We start from the raw sequence: 11,306 nt of genomic DNA on the forward strand, positions 1-11,306 counted from the left end.
AAGAGAAGCGACCCCCACGACAACAGTCGGCATCCTTCCTTCAAGAACAGACTGGAAGTCACACAAGGAGCCCCGACAGAATAACAGTCAACCCATTACATATATCGAGTAATGACATTAAAAAATTTAACTATGGTTTGCCGGAATGTCATTTAATTCCTGTTCCGGCAAATCACGGGCACTCGATATTTCCTACTTTATAGCATAAGTCATGCTAGAATTCACGGAAAAATCCGGCATGACCTTCGCTAAAATAGGAAAAATCTGGAATGTCATTTAAAAAATGTTAATGCATTTGTAAATTGTCCATGAACTCAACAAATGTTTGTAAATTTGAACAAACATTCGTGAATTCAAAAAATATTCATGAACCCTAACTTTTTTCATGAAATAATTTTTTTGCAAATTTTGGAAAATGCCTGTGAACTCTCAAGATGTTCAAACGTTTCAAAAATGTTTTCGGATTTTAATAAATATCCACAAGTTTGAGAAATGTTCGTGAACCTAAAAAATACTTATGGATTAACAATATTTTCACAAACTCGAATATGTTCAACATGCATTTAAAAAAATTACCCTGCTCACAGCACATTCAATAATATACATCACAAACATAAAAAAATGTTCATATATTTTAAAAAAGTAACAAAAAGGAAATAAAGAAAAATAGCATCACAAAAGGGAAATAGCAAAAGGGGAAAGTGAGAAAGAGAAAACAGTATAAGAGTGAAATAAGGAAATAAAAAAATGTAAATAAGCCGCAAACAGATTTTTTTTAAAAGAATCACAAAAAGGATACAATAATAGAAACAATGAAACAAGGAAGCTGAAAGGAAAAAAAAGGTGATCTAGTCGCTAGACCAGTCCAAGATCAACAGTGCCAAAATGCTAGCTTATGTTCGTTAGGGGACTTAGCTTACATTTCGTTAGGCGAGAGGGAGGCAAAACCAGCAATCCAGCATGTATGTAAAATGCAAAACTAACCGTTGATTGGTATGTTCAAACAACTCTTCTCACCTTTCAGCCGGCATTTACTAAGGCTTCAGGTTAATCCGCCCCAAATCTGACTCGATCCATGGAGCCTTATCATAACGGGCTTCGACATGGGGTTTGATTCGTTCTTTGAGCAAAAATATCTAAGGTCAGAATACCAAAGTTATTTCTTTGCTTTCAAGACCCCCAGACCTCTTCTTCAACCCAGGTCATGACCAAGGACGGGTATCACACTCGCAGATCTGGAGTCCAGCATCTCTCGTTTGGCCCACTACTAAACTTTAGCATTAAGGCCAGTGTCAAGGAAGAAGAGAATCCCTAAGATAGAATTGGATGCCATCCTATTTCCTAAAGAAAGAGATTTCCAATATACGTGAATCACGAAAGAACCAATATTGGGAGGGAGTAAAAAAATCACTTACAAATTTTAAGAAATGTTTTTAAAATTTTAAAATGCTTGCAACTTTCAAAAAATATCCACGAGTTTGAAAAGGGTTTACGAAAATATAAAAAAATTCACAGACTGTAAAATGTTCATGAATATAGGAAGTGTTCACGAATCCGAAAAATGTTGATGGATTTGTAAAACAAATATCCACAAGGTTGAATTTTTTGTGAACCTAAAAATATTTACATATTGAAAATATCACGAAGTCGAATATGTTCAACATGCTTCTAAAAAACTAACCTGGTATAGAAAATAACTCACAACATATTAAAATAATACACATCACATACATAAAAAAATGTTCATGTATTTTAAAAAGAAACCAAAAAGGAAAAGAGGATAGCAGCATTAGAAAAGGGAAATAGAAAAAGGAGAATGGGATAAAGAGAAAGCATGAAAAGGGTGAAATAAGAAAATAAAAAAAGGAACAAAAAAATAAATAAGTAAATAAACAAAAACAGAAAAAACAGAAGGAAATTAAAAAGAGCCGCAAAATGGATAAAAGATAATAAAAACAATGAAAACATGAGACTAAAAGGAAAAAAGGTGATCTAGTCGCTAGACTAGTCGAGGAACAGCAATGGAAGGTAAAACCAGCTTATGTTCGTTTGGCGAACCAGCTTACATTTGTTAGGCGAGAGGGAGGCAAAACCAGCATGTACGTGCTGGAATTTTGTTTATTTTGGGCCTAGCTCAATAGCAGTTTCAGAAATTTCTAATAAATCTTAAAGGCCCACACAGCCCATTTGTGCAAAGCAAGAGGTGGAACAAAAGTTTAGTCCCACATTGCTAGTTTAGAGGGAGTTGGACCTCTTTATAAGGGAGGTTCTTTCCCCACATGTATGAGCATGAGAACAAGAGGGACATTCACGCGCGTTCCTCCTCTGCCGCCCGCCTCGCCACGACGCGCCGCGGGTTGCGGGAATGAGCCGAGCCGGCGCGCCTCTTCGGCCGCTGCCTATTCGCTTCGTCTCCCTTCGTTGCTTCACCTCCCGCCGCAGCCTCTTCGCGTCCTTCTCCTGTGCCTACATAAGAGAGGTCGCTCCTCTTCCGCATCTTTTTGAGTCCTGTACGGGAGAAGGGTGATAAGGTTTTTGGGGAGCGCTCAGCGCGACTACTGTCCCGTACGTGTTCTTGTCTTTTCTGTTAAAGGTTCTGCCGCAGTTCCTTGTTCTAGTCCTTGTCCTACACATGATATGTTCTACTTCATATATGCAACTAGTTCTACTGTCTGCTATAGATATGCTAGGCTACGGTTCATATATGTAGAAACTATTTACCTTCTCTTTGTCAGAACATATGATTTATTTTATCTCCATTATATTACTCATGCTTTATCTAGTATGTCTGTTAATAAAATCATTTGGTAAATTGCTCATATTTCCAACAGTACGTACACCCCACAACTAATCATTGTTTAGTAGGTTCACTCAGCTCTTCTCACCTTTCCGTCGACATCTACTAATGATTCAGCGTAAGTGGGTTCATCAGTCCGAAATCTGACTCGGTCCAGGAAGCTTATCATAAAGGGAGTCGACAAGTGGTTTGATTCCTTTTTGAAGCAAAAATCTAAGGTCAGAATAACAGAGTTCTTTCTTTGCTTTCAAGAAAATAGATTCATTTCTCAACCCAGGCTGGCCGACGACGGGTATCTCTAGAGTGCAATATTTCTCGCTCGGCCCAGTACTAAACTTTCGCAATAAAACCAGAGTCCTTCTTTTCAGTTAAGTCCTATTTGGCGCTTCAGGCCCCACTTAGAGATGGTTCTACAAATGGCGGGTACCCGCTGACATCACCTACGTAGGAACTGGCCCGGCCCATTTAAATTCTCTTCCTCTTGTTTACATAAGGTGTGTGCAGGTTTAGATGCCGCTGGTGTTTTCTGATTTTGGAAGCTTCTAGATGTTTCCCATACTGGTTTTCTTCTAGGATTTTTGTTTTTTGTTGTCCTTCCGGGTTTTAAAATTTGGAGAATTTTATTAAAAAAACTGGAACATATTTTTAAATCCTGTTGTAGTCGTAAAACCAATAAAAGAAAAGAAAAACTAGGTAGTGTAACCACCCCGATTTGTCAACTTGGTCGGCGCACTTCCACGCACCTTCCGGCTTTCGACTCCAGTTTGATGCAATAAGCTTCAAATAGCCGGTCCCAAGCGTTTAGTGGTGGGAGCTGTTGTGTTTGTCACCTACAGAACCCCGTCATGGGCTGGCGCAAACATCGCGGTAGTGGGGTTTTCCTGTTGTTTATTTTTTTTCCAGTTTCCTTTCTTTTATTATATTTTAAAATATTTTCAGAAATTTTTCTATATTTAGGGATAGAAACATAGTTCATATATTTTTAAAAATATTCACCATGATTAAAAATGATCAACTTATTTGAATAAAATGCTCATATAATAAAAAGGAAAAACAAGATAAAGGTAAAGAAAAAAAGGAATGGAAAGAGGGGACATATATTTCAGAACAACAAAATATATGAACGGTTACAAAATATATGCACGGTTACAAAAAAGTGTGGGCGTATGTTTCAGAACAACAAGCACAGATTCAGAATCCATGGCAGAGCCACCTAGACGCATTATGGACGAAAAAGTGTAGTAGAAGGCAACTAGCCAACAGCTATAAGCATTCCAGTCACACTGCCCAGGAGAGTTGCCCCTGGCATATTTGGATTGAGCCCAAATTTGTCATACAAAAATATTGCCATCCATCCAAACAGTGACCCAATTTTTGGTCATTGCCAGCAAATCGTTATCGTAAATTTTGGGTGCAACCCAAACACCCAGGCAGCATAGCTCAACAAGCGAAAATGCACTAGTAGATCAGAAGCAAGTAAATCATTATATCCAACAATAAACCAATAGAAGGAAAAGAGAAATCAAGCACCGGTTCTCCAGCCGTACGGTATAATGGCACTAGCTAACAGCAGCACACTATCACACCTTGAAACATATTCCAACCCAAAAAGAAAAACAAATCCTGGACACAAAAGCAACAGCCAAGCTCTTTCCTCCGAAATTGTTAGAGCCAATGAAACAAAGTACTCCCTCTGTAATCTATATCTATATCTATATCTATACCTACTAATAAAGTAAGGTGCGTTTCGTCAATTTTTTCATCCGTTCACCATAAAAAGAATATTTTTTCTATCCGAGGTGATACTAATTTTTTATGCGTTTGTCTGCTAGAAAAAGAATTTTCGTACGTACACCACGCTCTGTGGCCCAGCGAAGCAAGCCCCCTTATTTTTCTGCCCAGGCAGCTGGCAAAATTCTATTTTCCGCACTGGGCCATAAATAATCGGAGTTCCGCACAAGACAACCTATAATGGGCTGGCGCATTTTTTGTTATTTTTGCGTTTTACTTCTATTTGTATTCTCCTTTCCCTATCTCTTTTTCCCTTCCAATTTAATTTTATTTTACAAATTATTTTCTAAATAAAAATTTTCAATAAACATTCATAATTAAAGAAAACAAATATTGGAAAATGTTCAGAATTCCCCAAAAATTTACTATTTTGAAAAATATTTGAAACTTGCAAAAAGTTTCTCATTTTTTCAAGAAAACATTATTCGAGATTTCTCAAAAATAAAATGGCATTTCAAAAAATGCTATAGATTCAAAAAATATTCCTGTTTTAGTGAGATATTCACATTTACAAATAATGTTCGTGCATAATATATACACATTTTCTAAAAATCTTACGAATTTTTGATACATGTTCCGGGTTATAAAAATGTTAACAAATTCAAATAATGATCATGTTTTTATTAAAAAAATGGTGTTTTCAGAAAATGTTCGTGAATTTTATAAGATGTTCCCTTTCATAATTTATTCGCATTTTTTCATCCGTTCACCACCGAAAAGTTTTCCCCTATCCGAGATGGTACTAAATTTTTGTGTGTCCATTTGCTAGAAAAGAAAAAATAATAATTTTCATACATGGGCCATGCATGTTGTGGCCCGTCGAACTAAGTCCACTTATTTCCCTGCGCACACAGCTGGGAAAACCCTATTTACCTAACCATCGCAGATGGCTGAAGGCAGTGCCAGCCCATTTTCTTTTTTCTGTGTTTTATTTTTAGTTCCTTCTCCATGTATTTTTTATTTTTTTCCCTACAAACTTTCCAATTTTTTACCTTTTTATTAAATAAAAAAATAAAAAATCAGAGTTTCGATTTGTGTTTTCAATTTAGAGAAAATAATTTGGAATTCCAAAATTTTGTTCCTGTTTTAAAGAAGTTCGGAACTCGATTTGTTTTCTGATTCCAAATTTGTTCAAACTTTCAAAAATGTATTTTTTTAAATGTTTGTGTTTTCCCAAAAAATTGAGATATTCAAAATAAAATTGCATTTTAGAAAATGTTTCATTTTTTCTAAAAAAGTTGTGTTCTCCAAAAAAATTTGGGATTTTCAAAGTAGAATTAGATTTTAAAATATGTTCTAGATTCTATGTATTCAATAAATGTTTGTGAATTTTAAGAAATCTCCCTATTTCGAATGTGGTTGTTCTTTTTCCAAAATGAAAGAAATTTTAGAAAAAATTTCAGGATTTCAAAAATTGTTCATGTTTTAAAAATATTTTTCAGTTCATAAATATTAATTTATGTTTGGAAAATTTCAGGAAAAACAAAAAAAGGTTTTGAATATGATGATGCAGTATGTTCTTAAACGTCCGTGCTGGTCATTTGTAAGCAGGACCTGTTTATTCGATTGTCCAGCAGCCCGTGGTCGAGTTTTTAGGTCGTGAGTTCGATCCTTCAACTTATCGTTTTATTTATTTATACTCATGCCTTACAAACACAGGTCCTTTTGGTGCCTGTTAGTGGGCTGGCCTAGACGCAAACTATTGTGTGTCCCATGCGCTATTTTGACGATAAAAGAGTATGCTTTTTGGCTATAATTGAAAGAAATTGTGGGCACAAGTCAATAAAAGAGAATATGCTGAATTGGCTCTAATGAATAGAACTGTAGGCACGTGACCGCTAAAATAATCAAAGAGAATAAACCCTGATAAAGAAGAGACTGCCTGGTGATGCGCAGATTATACTAATGAAACTTGATTTATGCACTGCAATTAGTAATCCATCCAGTCACATCGTAGTCGGAGAGAGTGGCGAAGCAACCATGCCCTGAAGGTCGCCGCGCAGCCACCAAATGAGGAGGGAGACACAAGCCCGACACGAGGGCGAACCCAAAGGAAAAAAAGGTGCGAGTTGGTTGGTCGTCGCCACGCCGACTAACCTCACCACTATCAAGATCTCGCAAGCCAAACATGATCCGAGAGAAGAACACAGCTCCTCGTGTTGTCGCCCCATTGCAGTGCAGACCATTTTTGATGCACACATCAATTATCTCTCCCGTTGCTTTTCAAAAAAATATTTCTACCATTGCAACGGACGGGCATATGTCCTAGTCTAATATAAGACGTTTTAGATCACCACTTTTAGTGATCTGAAATGACTTATATTAGTTTATAGAGGTAGTACTTGTCAATGTTTTCACCAATAGCTGTATTGAAGTGGTAATCATACACCAAGACATTGGTAGTAATGAAATTACTTGTCACTGTAGTACCAATCAAACATAAAAGTATGTTGAGCACCAAATCAGCTAGCTTCCCAAATGATGCAGAATTAGCATTTCAAACTGAAACCATGTCTTTCGTGCTTTTTAGCAATGCAAAACTGAAAGTAAACAAGGGAGAAAAGTAGAACAGTTCTTAAGCTTAGAAGCTCCATTCTTCATAACATTAACATGGAGTTCAAGATAGCAGAACAAGCATAAGCGCTACTTCCGCAATCGAAATTGTTTGGTTTTACTACCAAATAGGAAGAAGAAAGAACAAAAGACATGGCTCATTTGGGTTTAGATGCTGCAACGATAGGACATGTCCAGCTCCTCATTTTGAGTAAAACTGACAAAGGACAGCTTAACAGCCAAGCGCCAGCAGTAAATCGATAAACCCAGACAATAAAAAGCAAAACAGACAGCCATATTACAATAAAATGACACTAGCTAATGGCAGCATAAATAGACAATCACCAGCCTTCGAACATACTACAGCATGATGGTTAAGTTAGCACATCTTGTGACCTATTCCTACAAAAATCTCCAAATCCTTGACATAAAAGTAGCAGCCAAGCTCTTTTAACTGAAATGGTGAAAGCCAGTGCAACAAAGTTCTTGCCAAAGAAAAGTTATTGCTAACTTTTTCAACAATAGCTGTATTGAAGTACTCCCTCTGTAAACTAATAGAAGAGCGTTTAGATCACTACTTTAGTTATCTAAACACTCTTATATTTCTTTACAAAGGGAGTAGCAATCAGACACACGAGAGTGGTAGTGACTAAATTACTTGCCGCTGTAGCAAACAAACAAACACAACACTACGCTGGGCACCAAATCACAGCTATCTTCCCAAACGATGATAGCAGAATGTCGTGCTTTTGAACAATGGAAAAATGAAAGTAAACAGGGGAGGAAACAACAGAACAGTTCTAAAGCATATAAGCTCCATTTGTTCATAACATAAACATGATGTTCAAGACAACATAACAAGCACCAAATGTTGATAGCACAAGCGCTACTTCCTCCGTCCAAATTGTTCAGTTCTACTAGTAGTAGTGCGAAATGGCAACAAAGAACAAAAGACGCGTCTCATATGGGATAGGATAGTCCAGGGGCACAACATCAATCAAACCAGGAGTCCAAAGCAGTAAGATGGAGCGCCGCATCTTACAGAACTATGGTGAACGGAGGCTCCTTGTTCACGGCATCTTCTTCTTGCATCTCAAACAACGGAAGCGAAATCATGCTCTCTTGGAGGCGATGCATAGTGAGTGACAAACTGTTTGCAAACCGATTCAAGCTGCTTTCATGGTCTTGGCTTTCCACATTTCCTAAAAACAGACCCTCGATGTCACAATGCAACAGGCGGTCAGCACCATGCTGATCAACAGCTCACGCTCGTTGATCACAGCCATCATAGGGGCGAAATAAGCGTCTGCGAAATCAAGCGGAAGCGGCGGCGACACCTCCATCGCTCGCAGGTCAATCCGGTGTCGAAATGCCCACATCTCGGCGTCATAGTCCTGTAGCACCCAAACGTCCTGAGTGAGGCAGTCACCGGACGTGTGGCGCAAAGCAAGGTCGCCACCAAGATGGAACAGTGAAAAAACGCCGCCGTGCAGCTGTGCTGGGTAGCTCATGTGCCGGAATGTCTCGGTTACGGTGTCCAACACCGTTATGCCGAGGCTCAGTTCCCAGTGCAGGGCACCACGATGGTGGACTGGTGGGAGGTCACAGGAAGCGGGATAACTCTGTAAAACTGTTGGCCACTGGATGCATCTTGGCTGGTCCGATCCCACCGGGAGGATGAAGTAACGAGGCGGCTCGTACGTGGTGCGCCTTGCCATGTGTGCCGAGAAAACCCAGAGCACCCGGTACTCTCGGGGCGATGCGTCGTGCCGGTAGAAGGCGACGACGTTGGGGGCCCTGAATCCTGGCCGCAGCGAAGGACAAGGCAGGGGAGCGCACTTGCGGGTGGCCGGGTTGGAGATGTAGAAGCTGGACTGCCACGACAGGATGAGGAGGCCATCACAGAAAGCGATGTTGGAAACTGGATCAGGACTGTACCGGACGACGGGCCGTAGTATCTTCTGAGCTCCGGCGGCGGCGAGGCAGGAGATGCCCTCGTCGTGTTCGATGATGGGGAGCAACGGCTGGCGGCGGTGGTGGTCGAGGATGAACTTGTCGGTGGAAGTGGCGGCGCGCCACGACTTGCGGACGGCGCGGCAGCGGAGCACGTCCTTGGGCGGCAGCCGGACGAGGATCTCGTCGACGACGAGCCACTCCGGCAGGTCCTCCAGCATGGTGTCCGGCATGCTGGCTGCACCTTGCGCGGAAAAGATGCAGAGAATCAAACATGACTACTACTATAACCGCATGATGATTCAATAATAAAAGAAAAGACAATAGCAGCAGATCGGGCGACTAGCGACGGATTGGGCGCAAGAAAGAAGTGCCTCGGCGATCTATAAACCGGATTAAAAGGAGAGAAATGAATGGATCTGAAAGCGGGGAAGAACTCGGCCGGAGGATTTACCTTGGAGCGGGGCGGACTCCGGAGGAAGGTCCGCTGTCCGGCACCGTCCGGTTGGGATAAAACGGACAAAAGAGGCGGCCCAGCGCGCGATGGCCTGGACCCATCTTGTCCGTTTTGTGTCCGGGTCGAACCATTTCGAGCGCAAACTTGCGCCGGGATTGGGTCGCGGCGGACACCAAACAGACGTGCGCTCGTCCGCGTCGGGGCCGCGTGGCAGGCGGCCACCTACCTCCCACCCGCCCACATCAATGCGCACGAGCGGGCGGCCCCACCTGTCATCCGCACGTCGAGCGGTCGCCGTCCTTCTTTAAGTGGGAAGCGTGGATGGGTCGTCGTTCACACTGCCTCACGCCACCCCGCGGCCTCCTCGAAATCGACAGCGGCGATCACGTCCCAAAACCCTAGCCTAGACGTCGCCGGCCGACCGCCCGCAGCCATGGGCCTCTGAAACTACGGCCGCAAAGGCAGGCACGTCCGCGAGGCCGGCTCCTCGTCGGGACGCCGTCGCGGCTCGGTGAAGAAGTAGGAGCCCGCCTCGCCATCGCCACCACGCCGGGCCCCCGCGCCGCCCGCCTTCTCCATCGCGCTCACGTCCGCCGGTGAGCGCGACCGGCATTACGTCCGGGCGTCCGTCTGCCACCGTTATTGGGAGACAAGGACGCCGCTCCCCTGGAGCGACGCCCATCTCCCCAATGACTGGCACCTCTCCGCCGACCGGGTCCCCATCCCGCCGGTCCCGAAGAGCGGCCGTGCGCGCGCCGCCGCCGCCTCCTCCCCGACGACCTTTACTATGACGCCAGGTACGCCCCCGACTCCCCGCTGTGGGACACCTGGTTTCGTGACGAGCACGACACCAGGCGCGCCTCCTTCTTCGCCGGCACCTCGACGGGGCCGCGGCGGCCACGGGAGCGCGCCCAGGAGCGCGGGCGTAGGCGGGTCCGCGGCGTCACGCCCACACCATCGCCGTCTCCGTCGCCCCCTCCACCTCCTCGCATGACAGACGAGGAGGAGGCCCGTCTCCTGCAGCGTGTCATGGACGACTCCATGTACACGCACGACGAGCGGCAGTGGGACGGCCTGGAGGAGGCCATGGCCCTCTCTGCCGCCGGGGACGTCGCCTTCCCCGTCGAGGAGGAGAGGAGGGACGACCCGCCGGCCGCGTTCCAGCAGTTGCTGGGCCAGGAGTGGGGCTGGTCCTGCACTGCTCCGGAGATGGCCGCTGGCGTGGGCGTGAACTGGTGCCCCACTCCGCCGCGGTCACCGGAGCGGGAGGCCTCGCCACGGGAGGTGGTGCAGGCACCTCCGGCCGTCCAGCCGGCCCCCGTCCACCACGCACCTCCGGCCCACCTCTGGACGCCGCCGGACTACGTCGACCTCGTCAGCGACGACGACGACACCGGCGGCCAGTGAAGACGGCGACGGCCACGGCACCGACGGGCGCGGCAGGAGCGCGCGGGAGGAGTTTTTTTCTTATTATGTTAATTGTGAATCTGGGTCTTTTATGTGGCCGTTGAAACTGGGCCGTTTTGTGGCCAACCCATATATATGTTTTGTGTTTTTTTAAAATGCGTTTATTTGCTTTTTTAGTTATTTAATTTATTATTTTTAATCCCACCCACCCTGGACACGATTTGGGGTGCGGCCGCGCGGTGGACACACGCACAACCCAATGGACACAGCCAGACATGGGTGTACCCATCAGCGCCCCAAAGGGACAGATTCGAATCAATCCGGACGTCCGTTTGGGGTCGCGCGGTG

General features: G+C 44.0%; 1 pseudogene; it reads right to left on the reverse strand.

Annotated features, from left to right (window-relative positions):
• Positions 1–7,949: 7,949 nt before the first annotated feature.
• On the reverse strand, positions 7,950–9,558 carry LOC125547560 (F-box protein At5g49610-like; annotated as a pseudogene).
• Positions 9,559–11,306: the final 1,748 nt, after the last annotated feature.

This window comes from Triticum urartu, chromosome 3A (genome assembly GCF_056163025.1).
Source record: "Triticum urartu cultivar PI428250 chromosome 3A, HENAU_Tu73, whole genome shotgun sequence".
In the NCBI taxonomy this organism is placed as follows: Eukaryota; Viridiplantae; Streptophyta; class Magnoliopsida; order Poales; family Poaceae; genus Triticum; species Triticum urartu.